This window comes from Periplaneta americana, chromosome 10 (assembly GCF_040183065.1).
Source record: "Periplaneta americana isolate PAMFEO1 chromosome 10, P.americana_PAMFEO1_priV1, whole genome shotgun sequence".
In the NCBI taxonomy this organism is placed as follows: Eukaryota; Metazoa; Arthropoda; class Insecta; order Blattodea; family Blattidae; genus Periplaneta; species Periplaneta americana.
In genome coordinates, this window is record NC_091126.1 from 11,147,182 (window position 1) to 11,169,188 (window position 22,007).

A 22,007-nucleotide genomic window follows, 5' to 3' on the forward strand; every position below is an offset into this window, starting at 1 on the left:
ATCTAACCATGGTTGAAAGTACGTTCTTGTCCACACTTGTGGAGTAACGGTTAGCGCGTCTGGCCGCGAAACCAGGTGGCCCGGGTTCGGGGCAAGTTACTTGGTTGAGATTTTTCGGGGGTTTTCCCTCAACCCAATATGAGCAAATTCTGGGTAACTTTCGGTGCTGGAACTGGGACTCATTTCACCGGCATTATCATCTTCATCTCATTCAGACGCTAAATAACCTGAGATGTTGATAAAGCGTCGTAAAATAGCCTACTAAAAAAAAGTACGTTCTTCTCAAAATAGTTCGACACTCACTAACGGAAATTGAGAATGTAAGGTGCGAGCATAATTGTTGCGTCAGCTTAGTGCCTTCAGCTATTACTTTTAATTATTTAGCGACGCTGTATCAACTCCAAGGTTGTCTAGTTTCGATGAAGTTGAATATAGCGAGATAGTATTTTGGCAAGATAAGATCGAAGATTCATCATTGATTAATCGATTACCTGACATTGCTTACAGCTGGGGAAATCTCGTAAAAGCAAATAACTAATCCTCCCAAGAGGGATTGGAACCCAGGCTTACACACAGACTTGTCCTTGAGCTACTACGGTAGTCTTCTCATCTTTGGGCCCTTTTACTTTACCCTTTCCTCTCAAAAGGTTTTGGGAGACCTATGAATTACTTTTTTTTTGCTGAGTCCGCAAGTCTTTCGTGGATGACTGCCTGCGCTGACGTAATGCGCTTAACCTCCCAAGTTAGGCGCGTTTCAACAACACAGACCGACTGCGCTAAGGTCCGCTGTCTACCCAATTATACAAACCAATGTGTTCCTGGGCCAGCTTCCTGCTCATGTCGCCGATCGGAGATATGTTCATGAAATGATCCAATGGAGAAATATTAACCCTTTCCTCTCGAATCAGTCCATTTGGAATCACTAACATTTCTGTAATCTCTGACTCATAAGATTTGCCTTATGATTGCATTTGATATTCTCAGAAATAGTTCCGTTCTTTACCAATATAGTGCAGCACCAGCCAGTTCCTTGGCCAGCTGTTATTAGGAAAAGGATTGCTTTGTTTATTAGCTAAACATTCAAGATACAGTAGATGCAAAGAAAAACGTTTTTCACACACACACACAAAATTAGGTCAGAAAAGGTTAAAGGAATAATATCGAAGCCTAAATCAAGAAAACGGGAGAATTCCGAGAAAATTCTAAGCAGCGACCTTGAAAGCTAGAATGAAAAATACCAAGCCACAACTTGACTCTAATCCAGACCTCTTACTGCACAGGGTCGTGGACAAGACCGCGAAGAAACCACAGGGCTACTAATGGCCTAAATTCTGAATACTTTGTGCTCTCCTTCGCAAAAGGAAGAGCCAGCGAATAGGGAGTATAAAGAATGGACACTTCGCGTCGGTACCTTTGATGTAGCCGGACTGATTTCAATGACCTTCAAGCCAGTTAGAGCGTGAGATTCTGCTTTCTCCCTAGAGTTGGCGCTGACATCACACCAGCTAGCAGTCGACACAGCGGAAATATAACACATACAATTAATACATCTAGGTACATTATGTACTCAAATAAAATAAATTGAATCCATAAAATAATAAATCCGTCATTAACTGCAATGTCTAGACTCTTGAGTTCCTTTATAATGATAGTTGAGACGTTGGCCCCAACAACAATTAAAATATGTAATGATTTGATAGCACTGAAAATGGAAAAACAAAACCCTTATGAGAAGTAAAACCATATACCTATATTGTATTATATTATATACAAATATTAAACGAATTTGATAATGTATTATATTATTTTATAATATAATTTATTATATCTGAAATATAAAAAATTATTATTACAACTGGTTCGTCACTGAGAAATAAGGAAAAGCTGTTAACTTGAATTTATTTGAAGCAAAGCGTTACTGGATTATGCAATAAGGTAGGCGATGTTTGAATCCTGTGTCTCAACTCTATTCTCAATTATTATCTTAGCCTATGCTCGATTACACTAACCTCTAGCGCTTGAAACTAGAACTAAACGCTGGCGCACAGAGAAACAAAACACAGGAAAATTCGCTCAGTGTCCATTCCTTATAATCCCTATTCGCTGGAAGAGCTGCCGTAAGAGGAAGCGAACCGGGTTCCGCCGAGTCAATATAATTGTCTGTGCCCGGTACTTCTTAAAGAAGTTACCTTTATGTAGCCTCGTTCTTTCACAACGAACACATTATGCACAGCGAGCAGTCGTGTTGGTGCCTTTCAACTCTTTTCCCAGAATTCGAGAGTTATTGCTCATTATTTGAAACAATTAATGCAAGAACATGTGCGAGTAACGTTGTTGATTAATTCTGAAATCAGATGGAAAGGATTATTTGTTCACAAGTGTTGTTTGAAGTCGAGACACCGGCCCCATAACTGCAGCAGGGTTTTTGTGTAGTCTTAAATTGTTGGGACATTATATCTGGAACTCGTCGCGCCGCGTCGTCCGGTGTTGATGTTAATGACTGGTTTGCCAGGTGTGAAAATAATAAAACCCTGCATTGTATACATAATTTAACGCGGCGAGTCTGGCCATGTCGTCGCTGGCTAACGACTTTTTGTGTGTAAACTATTAAATCAACGGCGTTGATTGCAGAGCGCCCGGCATCTCCGCTCGTCACCAGTCTGGCATTTGCACCGTGTCACAAATTGAAAAGATATGTTTCCACTTACAGAAACCTCAAATCGAGCTATTGGGCTTAAACTTCACTTCTAATAGGGCAGTGTATTAATTGAAACTATAAATTAATTCAATTTTCAATCTCTTTGCTTCTTCTCAGGAGATTCTTACAAGAATTTTTCCAACACTGCAGTTGGAAATATACTTCGGATGTTTCTGCATGGATAATACTGATTGATTGTTTGTTTGATTGATTGATTATATTGCCACATATACAGGATTAACCTAAGTAATGTCATTAATTTCAGGGATATTCTGTGAGATATTTCAAACAAAAAGTTTAATAAAATTTTACTCGATGAAAGAGTGATGGAACGGAGAAAAATTCTCTCCGGCGCCGGGATTTGAACCCGGGTTTTCAGCTCTACGTGCTGACGCTTTATCCACTAAACCACACCGGATCCCGGCCAACTAGTCACTCATTACGAGTGCACCTCAGCACATGTATGGACTTCGGTCCTAGGTTCATAAATATCTATGACGTAGTGCAAAGGGCGGCCACTAGAGGGAACCCAAGAGTTGGAACTTAAAACTGAGACGATTCTTCCGACGCCGGGGTGGAATCCGGTGCGGCTTAGTGGATAAAGCGTCAGCACGTAGAGCTGAAAACCCGGGTTCAAATCCCGGCGCCGGAGAGAATTTTTCTTCGTTCCATCACTCTTTCATCGTATGATGACGCAGAATATCTGCATGGAAATATCATATGTACTTCGGTACATTATAACAATATATATGATATGCGTAAATCACTTCGTGATTTAAGACGGCGCTTATTCCGTCAGATCCCGGCCAACTAGTCACTCATTACGAGTGCACCTCAGCACATGTGTGGACTTCGGTCCTAGGTTCATAGATATCTATGACGTAGTGCAGAGGGCGGCCACTAGAGGGAACCCAAGAGTTGGAACTTAAAACTGAGACGATTCTTCCGACGCCGGGGTGGAATCCGGTGTGGCTTAGTGGATAAAGCGTCAGCACGTAGAGCTGAAAACCGGGTTCAAATCCCGGCGCCGGAGAGAATTTTTCTCCGTTCCATCACTCTTTCATCGTATGATGACGCAGAATATCTGCATGGAAATATCATATGTACTTCGGTACATTATAACAATATATATGATATGCGTAAATCACTTCGTGATTTAAGACGGCGCTTATTCCGTCGGATCCCGGCCAACTAGTCACTCATTACCAGTGCACCTCAGCACATGTATGGACTTCGGTCCTAGGTTCATAGATATCTATGACGTAGTGCAGAGGGCGGCCACTAGAGGGAACCCAAGAGTTGGAACTTAAAACTGAGACGATTCTTCCGACGCCGGGGTGGAATCCGGTGTGACTTAGTGGATAAAGCGTCAGCACGTAGAGCTGAAAACCCGGGTTCAAATCCCGGCGCCGGAGAGAATTTTTCTCCGTTCCATCACTCTTTCATCGTATGATGACGCAGAATATGGAAATATCATATGTACTCGTTTTTGCTTTCTTTCCGACATAAAAATTGTTACATATCAAATATTTCATAGCTGTTTTGGGTAAGCTATTGATTTAATCCATAACCTGGGCCATATTATTTTTGTCACACTGTCTTGGATGTGGGGTATTTTTTACCCACTTCTAAAAACCAGGCGCTATTTTCAAGTCTGTGTGACATATGGCAATGAAATTAAGTTTGGAGGCACATGAGATAATATTTCATAATTAAAAACAAAATATATATATATTTTTGTGGAAAGGAAGGCTTTACTGCCACCAAATTTTTATTTTGACACTGTTTTACACTCTGTTAATAAACAAAGAATGGAAGCACATAACCTAATCATTAACAAAATTGAATATCAGAACATTGAACGGTAAACAATAATGCATAAATTAACCTCAAAATAAATTCCATTGTTAAAAAACTTGTACCAAATATTTAGACTGAATTTAGGCAATTATGACAAAGACAATTTCTGCAGTCTCCACTCTATCTATATCTGGATCTATATCACAGTCATTGTCACTAAAGTCACTTTCTTCAGCTTCCAAAGTATTCTGCGTCCAACCAGTGAACTTCGGATCATCAGCCCGCATACAGTCCTTCGATGCGGATGTCATGTTTAGCTTTAGACAAGAAATGAGATAAATGTGGAAAAACTAACGTTACCTGGGACGTGGGATATAATCTACCCGAGCCTGAAATTAAAGCGGTTTAGGCTATGATTACTCACCTACAGGAACACAACCGTTACCTCTAACGATGAATAGTCAACTGCCAGGAAGGTACTCAGTAGCGCTCCTGTGTTGGGTGACGGATAACAGAATTAACGAAGGGTTTTAAAATGGCTTGGGTAGAATATACGCCACATCCAAGGTTACGGGTTAATTCCCAATATGCTAAGTCAATTTAAGAAAGCAGTGTATTATGATAATAGATGAATCAAAGATTTTTAGTTTTGCCCTTTAAATATGCATATATTTGATCCGAACAAATGTAACATTTTAAAATCCCTTTTCACAACGAAAAGTTACATTTGTTCAAATCAAATTTCTGCACATTTAAAGGACCAAAATAAAATTATTTCAATCATTTATTATCAAAATATAGTGTTCTCTTAAATTGACTGAGGATGTTGGGAATTAAATTAATGGCTCTCTCAAATCATGCAAATGAAGCAAAAACGACCAAAATTATATTAAACATTTTGTTTGAAATATCTCAACGAATAATTCTCTGAAATTAATGGTGTTACTTATTGTTCGCCTGTACATATGTACACACCATTGAAGACTACATTATAGATTGATATACCAAGTAATATTAATATACTGTACACAATAGCACCTCGATAATCCGAATTGACGGGTAGTTACAAACTATATGTGTGATGTGGTGAACAAACAGATTTCATAGTGTTGCTCCCTACATAATTTGTTGTGTACATGTGCCGCTCTTGCACCTATACACTCTTCAGACACCACTGATGGGCATGTGGACATGGAGGTAGAGCTCCGTGCCTTCATGAGGTCAGCATCAGGGCAAGGTATTGTTGCAGTCAGCAGCACGCTCCCCCTGGAAGACTCGGTAAAGGTACTCAATTGGAGCGGCAGTTTATTACCTTGTACTGTGAATTGAAAGATCTTCATTTGTGATTGATTACAGAAAATATCTTTTGTGCGAGATCGTGCGTATTTGCTTGTTTTCCGCACAGAACCAATACGCGGTAAGTGTGAAATACCACATTCAGTATTTCCAACGTAACACACATAACAATTTCCCTCGTCTTACCGCTTAAGAACGACATTCATTTTACTGCTTTAGGCTTTTAACATAGTATTTTTAGAGACGTTTAACATAGTAATAATTATAAATTGGAAACTTACCACTGCAATTTCACCTAAATTGCAATGTTAATTATTGTTTTTAAATATTTGCAAAAATTAAGTAAAGTCTACTACTCCACGAAACTTATTGCATTCCTGATACAAGTAACATTAAGGAAGCCGTGAAAAAATCAACAAGATTCCAGATGCCGATGTTATTACTGCAATATGTTATATAAATAATATTGTTAAAATATTAAAATGAAAAATAAATCATTACATAACCTTACCGTTTGTTTTAAGTTCGCATTTATAGACAGGGGGGGGGGGGAAGACAGACTTATATCACGGCCTGCTGGAGTATAGTAAACACAGAAAACATTTTATAGCAACAATGTTGAAGAAAGATATTTTGGTTTTCCGAAGTTGCCGTCATTAAACAGAAAACAACATGGAGATTTCATTGCAACTAATTAGAAATTCGTCTTTCAGGTATGTAATAAACGACGTTCGCACAAAATAATGTACGATACACGAGCGATATGTTTGTTTTCATGTTCTCGGAAATTAAAAAAGCTCAACTACGTTTCGCTTTTTCAATCTTTTCCTCGACCATGAAAACGTCAACATACCGCTCTTGTAACGTATATTACTATTGTGTATTTCTAGAAAACTAGGGCTCTATTCATAGACATTCCTAGTGCGGGCTTCCGGTGGATGATCAGCGAACTAACGTTTTCCATATTCATAAACCAGTGTTAGCGATATGATATGATATGAATCCTGTACAAGTAATCTGTCGATAGCCGGGGCTAGTTTAGCACGCTCGTAGTGCGGGCTAGCGAAAAGTCTGTGAATAGCATCCCTAAAGTTTATTATTTGATTAGTGAGCATATTAATTTACTATTATTTTTGGCATATTTTGTAAATTGCATTGTGTCCCATGAAGTTTAATTAAGTGTAAACTAAACTGCAATATTGTTTGCAACAAGAAAATAACTAAATTGTTGCGAAGCGCGGAAACTTATTTCTAGAAAGTTGTAATGCTAAATATTTGGTAAGAACGGAAGTAGGTAAGCCACTTCTTTTCATCTCTTCGGAATGTTTCTGGTTCACAATTTCAAATGAATTTTGGAAAATATTTTTGAAGAATTACGGGAGGAATTTGTGACGGGAAAGGAATTTGAAGGAAGAAAGGGGGATGACGAGAATTTATAGAACTAACGAATGAAGGGAAGGTGGGAAGGAACATAAATGATGGCAGAAAACAGTAAAGGCAAGAGAATGGGAGATAGGATCACGTTGTGAGTAATGTAATGGGTCAATTTGAGGCAGGCAGCACAATTACTGTTCCCAGAGTCCTATTACTGCATAACAAATTTAATTTATACTGAGAGCGTTTCGTGCCATCACCATCATCGTTACCGGACCACACGGACGCCGGCTAATGAGGTGGCGTGGGCGAACCGTGGCTCATGCGGTCAGCATGGCGCAGACAGGGACGGGCCTGACCCCGACGCGCGTCACAAGTCCTTGAACACGGCAACACACTGCACACGTCTGTAGCGCTCCTGAGTGAATTGTTGAGACCTGCCACCGGACACTGGGTCACGTATGTTTAGGGACCTAGTATGTGTGTATGTATGTATTCAAAGTCTTCTCCCCAAGGACAGGTCTTTCACTGCAAACCCAGCATTCTCTAATCGTTACTATTTTCTGCCTTTCTCTTACTCTCCGCATATGATCTACGTCAGGTCTGCAGAACTGGGCGACAATTGTGGCGTTGCATCACTCATTGGATACGGCACTCCTTCCTTCCATCCCCGCGTCATTGACTTGGTAGGGGAGGGGATTTGTATTCAATGTCTGTCTTACTGTCTTCCTCCGACGAGTTTAGCGCTGGGACCTGAGGTATTCTTGCCATCGGTGCGGGGGGGTTGCAGGTAGATTCTTTTGTTGCTACAATCAAGCCGAGCCGAGCGGAGTGGGAAGTATTAATCGTCCAAAAATATGCAGTCTTCAGTCTTCTCCTGGATGTGTGTTAATATTATATGAATTACTCATTAAATATTTCACCGTTACAAGTCATTTTTAAGGAAACATGCTGTGGACAATTTTTGGTTTTATTCTGTTGGAATTTTAGAATATTTATGATTGGTATCGTGAAAAACAGATTCCTATGTCATGCGAAAATCATTTGTTGGTGATATCTTAAAATACAAAATCAAGTAGTTATACTTCTCAAGTGAGTTCAGCAGTACAATATATTTAAATTGATAACTTTACAAATTTAATTCAATTCTACTAATCACTAAATTTTATAGTATGATTCTTTTTTTCATTTATATTGTTGTAGTTGTATTATGACTTTTCTTTTTATTTATTTTATTGTATTTGTATTTCTGGTGGTGTGATGGCCTTAACTTCACCAAAATAAATAATAAATAAGTAATAAATAAATAAATGAATAATAAATAAATAATAAATATATAAAATTTTCTACAATACTTTCCTTCTCTGAACACATAAGTACGAATGGTTGTATCTCTATCTCGCCAAAAATACGTTAGAAAACTGATAGGCATATTTCTCTCGTAAATTGAGCGAATGTTTTCAGTATGATTGTAATTCCTTCCAGACTGCCGCTGTCACTGTCCCCTCCCACTACAGTACCGCACTAGACTAGTCGGAACCGCATTCCTCTCAGCACTAAACTCCTCATAGGATGACAGTATGTGATTATGTATGGACCACAGATACGTCATTCAACGCCGGTGGACTGTGGACGGGGAACCAACGCTTTCCCCATGCTTTCCACCCCTTTCTCGCCAGTGCCGTATCCCTCATCTATGTGTATCTTAATGTCGTCTATCATCTGATATCTTCTGCCCCGAACTCTTCTCCCGTTCACCATTCCTTCCATTGCATTCTTCAGTACGTAGTTTCCTCTCAGCCAGTGATCCAACCAATTCCTTTTTCTCTTCCTCATCAGTTTCAGTATAATTCTTTCTTCACCCACTCTTTCCAACACAGCTTCATTTCCTATTCTGTCTGTCCACTTCACACGCTCCATTCTTCTCCATATCCACATTTCAAATGCTTCTATTCGCTACTCTTCACTTCGTCGTAATGTCCATGTTACTGCGCCATAAAATGCCACACGCCACACATAGACTTCACTAGTCTGTTCCTTAGTTATTTTTCAGACGTCGGCAGAAGCTGCTCCTTTTCTATTAAAAGCTTCCTTTGCCATTGCTATCCTCCTTTTGACTTCCTGGCAGCAGTTCATAGTACAACCCAAGTATTTGAAGCTGTCCATTTGCTCCACTGCCTAATTATAACGGTCAACGCGTCTGGCCGCGAAACCAGGTGGCCCGGGTTCGATTCCCGATCGGGGCAAGTTACCTGGTTGAGGTTTTTTCCGGGGTTTTCCCTCAACCCAATACAGTATGAGTAAATGCTTGGTAACTTTCGGTGCTGGACCCCGGATTCATTTCACCGGCATTATCACCTTCATCTCATTCAGACGCTAAATAAACAAAGATGTTGATAAAGCGTCGTAAAATAACCCACTCTCCTCCTCTACTGCCTCATTAAGAATTCAGACGTTTATCTTCTTTATTTTTCCTCCGATAAGTACGATCTTCGTCTTGCTTGTATTTAAAGTTACGCGTTACTAAGTTTTAACGTCTGCAATTTTCATTGTAATCTTCTTGAAAATTTTACATCAGTCATATATTGTTAAAATACATGTGCACAATTTCCCCAAATTTTTATTTTCAAAAAGTGCCCAAAAACTATTTTAAAATATGTTAGGCCTATGTTAGTAAACATTTATCTGTGATTCACATAATGATAATTTCCTAGAAGTTTAGAATGTATTTATTTTATTTTAATAGGTTATTTTACGACGCTTTATCAACATCAGAAGTTTAGAATGAAGCTAAGAATTCTTATAATGAAATGGTGCATTGAATATTACCTGATCAATATATTGTATTAGTGAAATATTACTTTAAACATTATTAGACCTATTATAATTATTTTTTTTTTTGCTGTTCAACTTTACTGCCCGACATAAAAATTACAGCTTTCTTACTAAGTATGATTACAACATTTCATGGACAGCCCTGTTTTGAATATATGTGAAATGTTTCATTCCCCTAGGTCTAGCAATTCAGCAGATGTCTTATTTCTAGCATATTAAAATGTAAAAACTCTGATTTGCGCTTAAAGTTTATAATCTGCATTCTGAATACAGTAGCCTCTTACATGTGTTAAATTGAATTTTTAAGTTAGAATAAAGATATCGCGATCAAATCTTTACTGTATCATTCTTCAAAACCCGTAGATTTTTGGCAACATATCTATAGAGGATTCCACTTTAAGAAAATAGCATTGAACATAATATGGAGGCTGTTCCATCAACTATTTATAAGTATTTTTCTTGAGAACTGGGAATTAATTAGTTTCATTTAATTCATAGAACATAATTTCATTGAGAACTAGATCGATTTCGTGTACTAAAATTGTGTTACACTTCTAAAATTACCATATATTTAATTTACGAATAACGGGGTAACAGCTAAATTGATGGAATAGTCTTCCACTCTCTTGCCGAACATCTCCGCTGAAAAACTTAACAGACAAGTAGGGGTGGTACAGTTGAGACTAAGATTTCACACTGTCCGCGTTTATTTGTAGAAGTACACAAAATTTAACTGTCAGCAAAACAACAAAGGCATTAGATATGTATCTTAGGTTCTTGTTTGATTATAGTGTGAAGTTAATAACGGAAAAAGTGTGCTATACATAAATTTGTATTATAAACACTTTTAACATTTCTTAATAACGGAAAAGGTGTGCTGCACATAATCTAAATTTTCTATTATAAGCGCTCCGTAATATTTAATAACGGAAAACGTGTGCTACAAATAATTTTACATTTGTATTTTAAGCGCTTCTTAACAGTTAATAACGTTAAACGTATGCTTCACATAATCTTAAGTCTGTATTATAAGCATTTCTTAACCCAATTTTTTTTTTTCAATTTCAATTTCAATTTATTTCAATATATTTAAATTCAAATATACAGAATAAAGAAATATAATTACAAAAACAAACAAAGAGAAATACAAATAAAATAATACAAGCAATATAAAAAGAAGATACAGTAGTATTAACAAAATTTGAGACCGAATGAGCAGCGCTCGTGCTCGGTCGCAGTTCAGATATAATATTAAAATAAAAAATAATAATAATATAAATAAATAAGTAAAATAAAATAGGAACTAAAATATAATTACAGCGGCAATGGAATTAAGTATATAATATAATATTAACACTAGAGAAGAATAATATCGCACGTGAAAAGTAGGATTAACACATATTTCAAAATTATAGAATACAAATATAATATAGGTTGATTAATTCATACACATAGGCTATAAATTTATTTAATCAAATTTAAGATATTAACACGTTTCTAATTTTCTTGTTATATGTTAGTGGGTTACATGTTAGAAGTTCTGGGTGTAATTTAGTTAAAGCATTGTACAACCGAGGGCCAAAATTTATGCTATGCTTTAGACCAGCAGATGTGAGACATTTAGGTTCTACTAATGTTGAATTAATATTTCGTCTTGTGTCATAATTGTGTGTCTGTAATACAAACTTATTACGATTTTTATGATAAAATTTTAACAGCGTATACTTATAAATTTGTTCAATATTAAATACATTAAATTCAGAATAAATTAATTTAGTTGGATAATCGAAACGTTTCTTCAAACAAATTTTAATTATTCGTTTTTGTAGTAAATTTAACGGACTAAGATTAATTTTTGTACTTCCACCCCAAACAATTATACCATATTGAATGATAGACTGAATAATGGCCAAATAAACATTTCGTAAAACTCTAATAGGTAAGTAGCAGCGAAGATTAACGAATTTATAAATTGTTTTACGAAGCCTCTTACAAAGATAAGTAATGTGATGAGGCCATTTTAAATTCTGATCAATAATGATACCCAGATATTTGACATACGTGGCTTCTTTCAAAGGTGGACATTTACAACTTTTGGGATCTAAACAATTTTCACTGTGTATTATTAGTCTATATTTATCGCTAAATTTTAAATTTTGAACACTGGCAGCTAATAACAATAATAAAATAACAGTTTTATTATTATTATTATTATTATTATTATTATTATTATTATTATTATTATTATTATTATTAGTGTTTGTAATTGCAGTAACGTTTTATGTCCCTAAAAATATATTTTAATGCCTACTTCCTATCATTATGGATTCTAGTTGAGGTATGTTAAAGTTCGTTAATGGCCTAAATATCCGAAGTCTAGTTATAATGTATATAATAGTAATATGCGTTATAAGAGCGGTATGTTGACGTTTTCATGTTCGAGGAAAAGATTGAAAAAGCGAAACGTATTAGTTGCAATGAAATCTCCATCTTGGTTTCTGTTCAATGACAGCAACTTTGGAAAACAAATATATCTATCTTCAACATTGTTCCTATAAAATGTTTTCTGTGTTTACTATACTCCAGCAGGCCGTGATATACGTGTCTTTTTTTTCCCCCAGTCTGTAAATGCAAACTTAAAACAAACGGTAAGGTTATGTAATGATTTATTTTTCATTTTAATACTTTAAGAAAATTATTTATTTCTGCACATTGAAATTATAACAAAATTATTTATTTCTGCACATTAAAATTAATTGTCACATTTGTGCAGTTATTCAGAGTCACTGGAGCACCACCACCAGTTTTTTCTATCGTGAAACTTTTTTGCATGAATATTGATTTTCCAGTTTCCGTCGAAGTTGAAGCATTAGCACTATAGATGGCAGCATTTGGTAATCCCTCCGTCTGGCAGGAAGTCGATGCACTGGAGACTGTGGTTGTAGAGTTTACTTAATTTTTGAAAATATTTAAAAACAATAATTAACAGTGCAATTTAGGTGAAATTGCAGTGGTAAGTTTCCAATTTATAATTATTACTATATTGAACGTCTTTAAAAATAATATGTTAAAAGCCTAAAGCAGTAAAATGAATGTCGTGCTTAAGCGGTAAGAATAGGGAAATTGTTATGTGTGTTACGTTGGGAATACTGAATGTGGTATTTCACAATTACCGCGTATTGGTTCTGTGCGGAAAACAAGCAAGTACGCACGATCTCGCACAAAATATAATGTATGTTTTTGCAGGCATCATTATGACATTAATAGGTTTTATCACTTCAACGGACTCTACGTACCTATCTTGTGCGATATACTTGCTAGAACGCTGTACGTATTGGGAAGAGAGTGAGATAGAGATACTATACCTCACTCGTTCTACTAACGGAGGCATCTCGCGGCAACAGCGTACTAGCCAAGACCCGTAAGACCAATGCTTTTTTCTTAAGGCGGAATACTCTGTAAAAGTGAATACAATAACCGAAATTGACCAAAACTCAGTAATGCGTCCTGTTAAATCAATACTTAAGGGGAGAGGATGGAATTTTAAAAACTTTTTTCCTATTTGGTGTACAATATTAATTGTTTGTATGTGGAGAGCTCATAGCTTGGCAACTCAACCAAATAAAAATATATATAAAAAATATTTGGGGGCCCAGATTTGAAAAACTTATACCCAATTCAGGATTGTACTAAAACCGATATATCTAAACCGTTTTTAAAGATAGATTCAAACAGTTTTTTTGAAATGTATTTGCAAAAGTATGTTCTACAAACTGTCTGTAACAGAATTTTGATATTAGTAACTACGTTTGTAAAATAAACAATTAAAATTTAATAACAATTTTCTGATTTCCTCTCTTGCAAACAAACGGACGTATTTTTAAAATGAAATCAATTAACAAAATTCTGTTACAGAGAAAAGTTTCCTAATAATCTAAAGAATGTGTGTTCTAAATTTCATGCATGTATCTTTAATAGTTCAGAAATTATATCCCTTTTTGTCTGGCAATGTAGCAAAAAAATGAAGTTACGGGAACCGATAAAAGCGGGCGTGTGATTTAAAATTCCATAGCGCAGGAAGTTTAAAAATGACGTCTCAACATCCGATAACGGCACAAATACCCACAAAATATTATGCAATGCATCCCACACATATCAAAGTGTATTTTAAAGAAAAAAAACATGGAAATTTAATTTACCGGAAACAACAATAAAAGTGGGCGAGTGATTTAAAAATTCATAACGCAGGAAGTTTGAAAATGGCCACTCAACGTCCGATAAGGGCACAAATACCCACAAAATGTTATGCTATGCATTCCACGCATATCACAGGGTATTTTAAAGAATTTTTTTTTAATTTACTCATTTTTCACCAAAAAATACCATCCTCTCCACTTAAGTTTTAGTTATACTCAGCAGCAGGACATATGTTAAGAACAGTCTGTTGAAACTTTTCGACATTGTGTATCACATTATTTTAAACCCGTTTCTTTCACATGTATAAAACTTTTATTTGGTAATTCATTTCTAGATAAAGGCAGTTTATTAACAATTCCAATCCTTTATAATTGAAGAGTACAGGGGAAAAACAAAGTCACAATTCTCATAAGGCTAATATCATCATCTAATTCAGTATATTACTGCATACTTTAATGTTGTTTAATCAAAACTAGTAAAGGAGAATTATCACCACGGATATAGTAATCCTTTCCTATTTTTTCATTAGGAAAAGCAATAAATTTCGCAGTAATATACTGAATTAGAAGATGACATCACCCTTAAGAGAATTGTGACTTCGATTGTTTTTCTCCTGTACTTTTCAATTATATTTCCATCAATTTCATCTAAAAAAGTTTTTAACCATATCAGGTTCAAGTGTGGTTAGGGTTATTGTCGACCACTGGGACTGTTACCCTGTGAAGAGAGAGCTCCTTATACTCACGTCTGAATTTAATACGTAGTTCGGAATTTGATTTAAGACAATTCGTCTAGGGAAATTGGAGCCCAGTCACTTTGCATACAGAAGATCGACCTCGAAAACTGATCCACAAAGAGCCCTGAGTCACTCCACAGATACATTTCTATATTACCAGAGATGATCCAGATAAGCGAGAGCAGCGCGCCCGCTGTTATCAGATACAACGCCGCCGAGCCTGTAATTGCAAAGTGGAATATTATAATATAACAAAATGGGGAACTGGAAGTGAGTGTCAAGGTGTGATTGATCTCATTCCTAGAGTGTTGAAGCAATAATCACAGTTATTACCTGCTGAACCAAACTCGCATAAATTGCGGCTATTAAATCCCGACCGTCTACCTGGACATAGCCGCCTCCCCTCCTTAACGCCCCTATTTCTTTGGCTATTCACTCTTTTCTGCAAGCTTGATAGCTCAAGTGTTTGTTAAGATCCTCGGTGCTAGAATCGTTAAAGGCCTAGGCCGGTTTCTTCAACCTTTGTTAAATTATAACAGTGTGTTATTCTATTTTAACTGTAAACTTAATAGTTCAAGCATTTCTTCAATTACTGTTAGTACTAACAGGCTGTTAAAACCTATGTTAATTTAACTGCCCAATTTCATGCAGTTAAATCATTTAACTCTCTGTTAGCATAGAAGTATCCAATATGGTTGGTGCGTTAGATGCTGAACTTACATATCTGTATTATTTAGAAAATAATATCCATGAATACATAAAGGTTCATGCAAAGGTATAGCCTATTTTCTGCCAAGCCTCACTTTTCGCTTTCAACTTAGGTCCGTTTGTTTGTTCATTCTCATTAATTGGTTTATACTGCGAAATAATTTCCAGCAGAAGGTTTCTTTCGAACGAAGAGAAATTAGTCCCACGATTTCTTTTCGTTCCAGTATTTTCCCATTTCATAACAGCAATACCAATACGCCGCTCCACGCTGTTGTGATACAGACGAGGAAAGAAGGAGAAATCAAACTTGAGAGAATAAAAAGACTTCTATTCTCTGTGAATCAAACAACGGAAACAAGCGAGAATCGCAATTGTCAGAGTTCAGAAAACAGAAGTGAGCCTATACGCAGTTATAGGTTATGGTTAAACTCTAGAATCTCTGGTCCTAACAGAGAGTTAACAAAGAGAATGTTAAAATGTGAAATGTGAAGTCGAAGAAACGCAATATTTTTAACAGCAATTCATACTTTTAACTTACAGTTAATTAACGCAATGTTAGGTTCATTTTAACAAAGGTTGAAGAAACCGGGCCCTATACTTGTTTTTTTTTTAAGATGGGACATGACAGGAGCGTTGCGATCGGAAAAACAACTGAATGTCACATAGTGTGGTAGGCCTGTTGCTATGGTAACAACGGTTGAGTTGCCAAACAGTTCCCACGTGGTGAGTGCTTAATAGCTCTCTTGGAGACATTTATTATGCGTACAATGCTAGCATTGGTACGTTTTTTCTTTGATTCTCTGTCGAGTTTTATATTGTTTTCTTACCTCCGCGTCAATTGTCAATGATTGTTTTAACGTCAGCCATCTTAACGACAATTACTAGCTTCCATCAGCTGGCAGCGTGGTAGTCCATATTGGCAACATGGCACTGTAGTTCCAAGTTCGGCCACTTTAACTACCACGTCCCATCCTTAAAAAAATAAGTATAATTCATAGTTGGCACTTATAACTGAGGTGAGCTTTAAGATACACTAGTACTGAGTTTTGAGATTTTCACAATTTAAATCGATTTATTTCATGTTTTAACTGTTTATTAGAAGTATTAAGAATGACACAGGCCTGCGATGAAAAAACTTTTTTAAAATTTTTAACTCTCCTTTATATATTTTTGTGTGCTAACACCAAAAAATATGCTACATAAAAATGACACATCACGCACCATTTTTACACAAAATTATATTTTATGTTTTATGTTATTAATAGGCAATACTAATAATTTTGTTGCATCCATAATTCAGTGCTCTAACGTAAAATGTTGTACTAATCAGTTGATGAGGATCAGAAACATAATCTAGGAGGCTGTGTGATGTGAGAGTGAAAGGTACCAGTTTGAATTCAATGATTTAATAAGGGATTTGGGATTATCCATGGAAAGAGCTGAGCTTTTACGCTCCAGATTGAAAGAAATAAATTTGCTGACACCAGAAACATCTCTTCATTTGTACAGGAGTAGAGAAGAGGAATTTACGCCCTGCTCTTCATAAGAGGGTGCCATAGTATACTGCAGTGATATTCCTGGTTTGATACGAGAGTTTAATATTCAATACAAAGTGGATGAATGGAGACTTTTCTCGGTTCCTCCAAAAGAAGTCTGAAGGCAGTGATGAGTGCTTCGTTAACCTGTTAGTCATTTGGTACACCTTAAAGAAACTTACGAGAATCTTGAACTAGTTCTTATAAAGATAAAATATAAAGATCTGAGAGAGTTCTGCATGCTTTTTGGTCAGCAGGCTGGGTATAGTACTAAGTTTTCATTTTAACCTCTGTGAATGGGACAGCGGAACAGGAAGCAGTCCTCGGGAATAAAAACGCTGGCCACAAACAACTTCTCTTGAACTTCACACAAGAGGAAAAGCAACAAACGCAACTTCACAATGAAGAGAAAAAGGCGGTATAAGGCATTTAACTAAATATGAGTTGTTAATTATGACAATGTAAAGTAGTTTTTGTAAAATATATATTTAATATTTGCCATAGGACATGTTTCACTTCATCACTTCTCCATATTAAGTTCAATAACACTGCATTCACATTGCTAAAAATGCCAATCCATGTTGCGGCAAATTGTCCATGATAGAGAAAATCTGAACTCATTTTTGAATTCAGCAGACCAAGAAACCAAAAATATAGCGTAAATGTTTAGAAAAATTTTTATTGCCCTTAATTTCGCAAGCCTGTGTAAATTGTGTGCAAATTTTCAGCTCAATCAGAGTGCTAGTTAATTTTATTTTAACTTTGTACATATAGCCTAGGCTAACAGGCATTCATTCATTCATTCATTCATTCATTCATTCATTTATACATTCATTCATTCATAATTTTCTGGCCAAGGGCAAACCCAGAATTCGCCAATTTTTCCTATTTCCTGCCTTCCTTTTAGTCTCCGCATCCGATCCATAGGCCTATATCTTAATGCCTGTCATTTGATTTCTACTTCTGTCCCGAAATTTTCTCCCGTTCACCATTCCTTCCAGTGCATCCTTCAGTAGACAGTTTCTTCTCAGCCAATTCCTCTTTCTCTTCCTGATCAGTTTCAGCATTATTCTTTATTCACCCACTCTTTCCAGCACAGCTTCATTTCTTATTCTGTCTGTCCATTTCACACGCTCCATTGTTCTCCATATCCAAATTTCAAATGCTTCTAGTCGTTTCTCTTCACGTCGTCGTAATATCCAAGTTTCTGCCCCATATAATGCCTCACTCTTCACGAAAGCACTTCACTAGTCTCTTCCTTAGTTTTTTTCCAGATGTTCGCAGAACATGCTGCTTTTCTATTAAAAACTTCCTTTGCCAATGTTGTCCTCCTTTAGACTTCCTTGCAGCAGCTTCAAAATGCTCCATGCGCATACAGTTTCCACAAAACTCAATGCAAATATTCGTGCGTGTCCTATCTGAGATATAAGGCGTTTAGTTGCAAAATCAGATACATCACTAAAACATAATTTTTCAGTATGAAGGAAAAACGTTTGCAAGGAACCAATACTACTTTTCATCTTACAAATCCATGTGATGTATCTGGCTTTGGAGCATAACAGTGCTATATCATTTGTAGAATCATATGAAGATATGAAATATACCATTAACTCATTTCGAAAAAAGTGATGTACCTGATTTTGCAACTACACACCTCATAACGTTGAGAAATCTAAAATATTTTGAAAATTAAGAGCTAAAGAAGAATTTATAGAAATAAGGAATATGAACAAATAAATATCTGACATTAAAAATATACCATGATTAAATTAAGAGCTAAAGAAGAATATTATCCTATATAAATAAGAAATTTGAACAAATAAATGTCTGACATTAAAAAATATATCGTGACTAAAGATGTAATGAATTCCTGGATTTAAAAATATTGCCCGTGAATCCTGAATCTACAATAGCTATTTATGTATCAAGTACGCAAAATAAGGCTTTAGCGGACGAATTCAGTGTTTTTAAACGAGGCGAAAGCATGCAATAGTTTTAGTAAAAAACTCCCTAAATTATATGAAATAAAATAAAGCAAAAGTAAATATGGCTACATCTGAAAGTACAGATCGCGAGTAGGGGAATGCAACTCGTTGGCAAAAAAATCATCCCAAGCTTCGTGACTGTGTATAGTAGACTGTGGTGACATCTCAGGAAAATGCCTGGTACGGTAGCCCACAACCATTGTTTCTTCTATACATAATAGGAAACGAGAGGAATGTGTAGAATTATTAGAATGAAGTAAAACAGCAGGGAAACAACCCGTACAAAATTCTCGTTTCCAGAACTTTTCCGCCGCAAGTTCCAGTACGAGAGTACGAGAGTCAGCTGTGACCAATGCAGTTCTTAAATACTGTTCGGGATCAGAATCGAACGAGGAACTTTCCAAGAATGAATGTCGTTGCTCACTGTACCGTCTCAGCAGCTCCGTCATCTGGAGTTCTGAGTGATTTATTTGGCTAGTTCCTTTCTTAAAAAACAGAACAGGTACACAAATACTCCTTTTAAAGATGGAGACGGTCAATTTATTCATGTATTCACCATATTAGCGGAGCGAGTTGCGACCAGCATTTTGTGGACTTAATTTGGGGGTTTGGTTTAAAACGAAATGCAGCACTGCGGATCATAACGCCCGTGGGACGAGGCGTAATGACTGATGGGTGACAAGAGCGATTCCATGCGGAGTGGGGTACAACACGTTTTCATTATAATTTTAAATGTCTAGTGCCTGCTTAATTGAATCCTTTCAGAGCAGGCATCTGTGAAATTGTCTTCGTTGCTCGCATTCTTTACATCCTTGTTGAATGATTTAATTTTAGACCTCGAATGCCTTATCGCCTGATTCAAATACGGTGACTCTTGAGACAAGAGGAAAGACAAAAAAGATGTTTGGAAACATTTACTGTTGAGATCTATAAGTCCGCGTTTCGATATAGTGCGCAATAAAAATCTCTGTGAATATAAGCTACCTTATACTTAGCAATAATCGTTTCCTTTAGAGTGTATATGAATGTGTATTGGGAAGCGGAAGTAAGTCCTTCTGCACCAGCAGCGGCCCGCGGTGACAAAGTTTGGCAGTTCTGCATGAAAAATAGTGTATTTAGCAAACTCATGCGGTTTATTGCATCTAAATCGGATAACGCGTGTCATTACAACGCCTTCTCAAAGTTGACTCTGCACCCGAAAGTGTACTCCAACTATCCGCGCGCCCTACCCACCCCGTGCTCTACACCTCTCCCAACCGGCACAACTATACGTAGAGGAGATATGCTTTACATGTTTATACCGGAATGAACATCCATCAGGAACTTTCTATCTTTCGAACGCTTTTAACTCCTACCGAATTTCGTTACGCCAACTTTTCTAGCCTACACCCGTACCGGCAGACAGGATTATAATACATTGAGCTTGGAGTTGTCTGTGCAATTTCTCTTTTAATTTAGAAAAGGGTTGGTCGTTTAGGTTTTCATTTCATTAATTTTAAAATAAAATATTTTCTTAGACACACTGACCAGGGGCGGATGCAAGGGGGGGGGGAGATTAAGGGGATATATCCCCTCCCGAAATTTTGAGAAAAATACGAAACAAGAAACAAAAATAATATTAATTTTAATTCGTGAATGTACATAGGAATTAGAGAGTTTTCCACGTAAATTCTCTTTGCTAAAATGTTAAATTCCAAGAACTGCAGGAAGACAAACACAGCGTTCTTACTTCAAGACAGAGTCATGAAGAGTATTTTATGCTTTTAATTTTCCTTCTCTTCTTAGACTATTTCATTAGTCAGCTCAAGGACAGGTTTTTAAATCATAAGGGAATCCTAAAGTCCATACAAACTTTTCTGCCTAAAAACATAGTGCGAGCATCAGATGAAGATTTAGGAACTGCTGTTGAGGCTATAGTGAATCAGTGGCCCAATGATGTTGATGCATCATCAGTCTTTCTTCAATGAATTGAAGATGTGAAGAAGAAATTTCCTTGATCAGAAAAATCTTCACCTAATACCTACTGATTTTATATCATCTTTGAACAGGTGCAATGAAATTATTCTTCCCTGCACTCGCAAGGTGCTGAAACTTTTCTGCACGTTGCCTGTAACTACAGCAACACCAGAACGGTCATTCTCAACTTTGCGGTATTTGAAGACTTACTTGAGGAGCACGATGGGAGCAGACAGATTAAATGGACTGGCCTTGATGTATATACATAAAAATGTAGAAGTAAAAGCTCATGAAGTACTGGATGAAATGTCTAAGAAGCCTCGTCGCCTTCTTCTGTAAATGTCATTCTGTCATTGTTTTTGTATTCCAGTCATTGTAAATGTTAAAATTAAAAAAATTATGGTTTATTTAACAACGCTCGCAATTGCTGAGGTTATATCAGCGTCGCCAGTGTGCCAGAATGTTTTCCCTCAGGACTTCTTTTACATGCCAGTAAATCGACTGATATGAGGCCTGTCGCATTTAAACACACTTAAATGCCATCGACCTGGGTTGGGGTAGAACCCGCAACTTCGAGCACAGAAGGCTATACTGACTACGCTACTCAGGCCAACTTGTAAATGTTTTTGACTCGGAAACAAATTGTGAGTATATAAACTTATTTCTCATTACTCCATTTTTACTATCTCCTCAAATCCCTCCCCGAAAAAAAAATCCTGCATCCGCCCCTGACACAGACTAATCACGTCAAACCACCCACAGTACTCAACATACTGGAACTGTAATGATAGGCCTATACAGTAAATTCAGAAGCCTATGGGCCATATTCATAGACATTCTTAGCATAGGCTTCCGCTGGATGATCAATGAACTAACGTTTTTCGTAT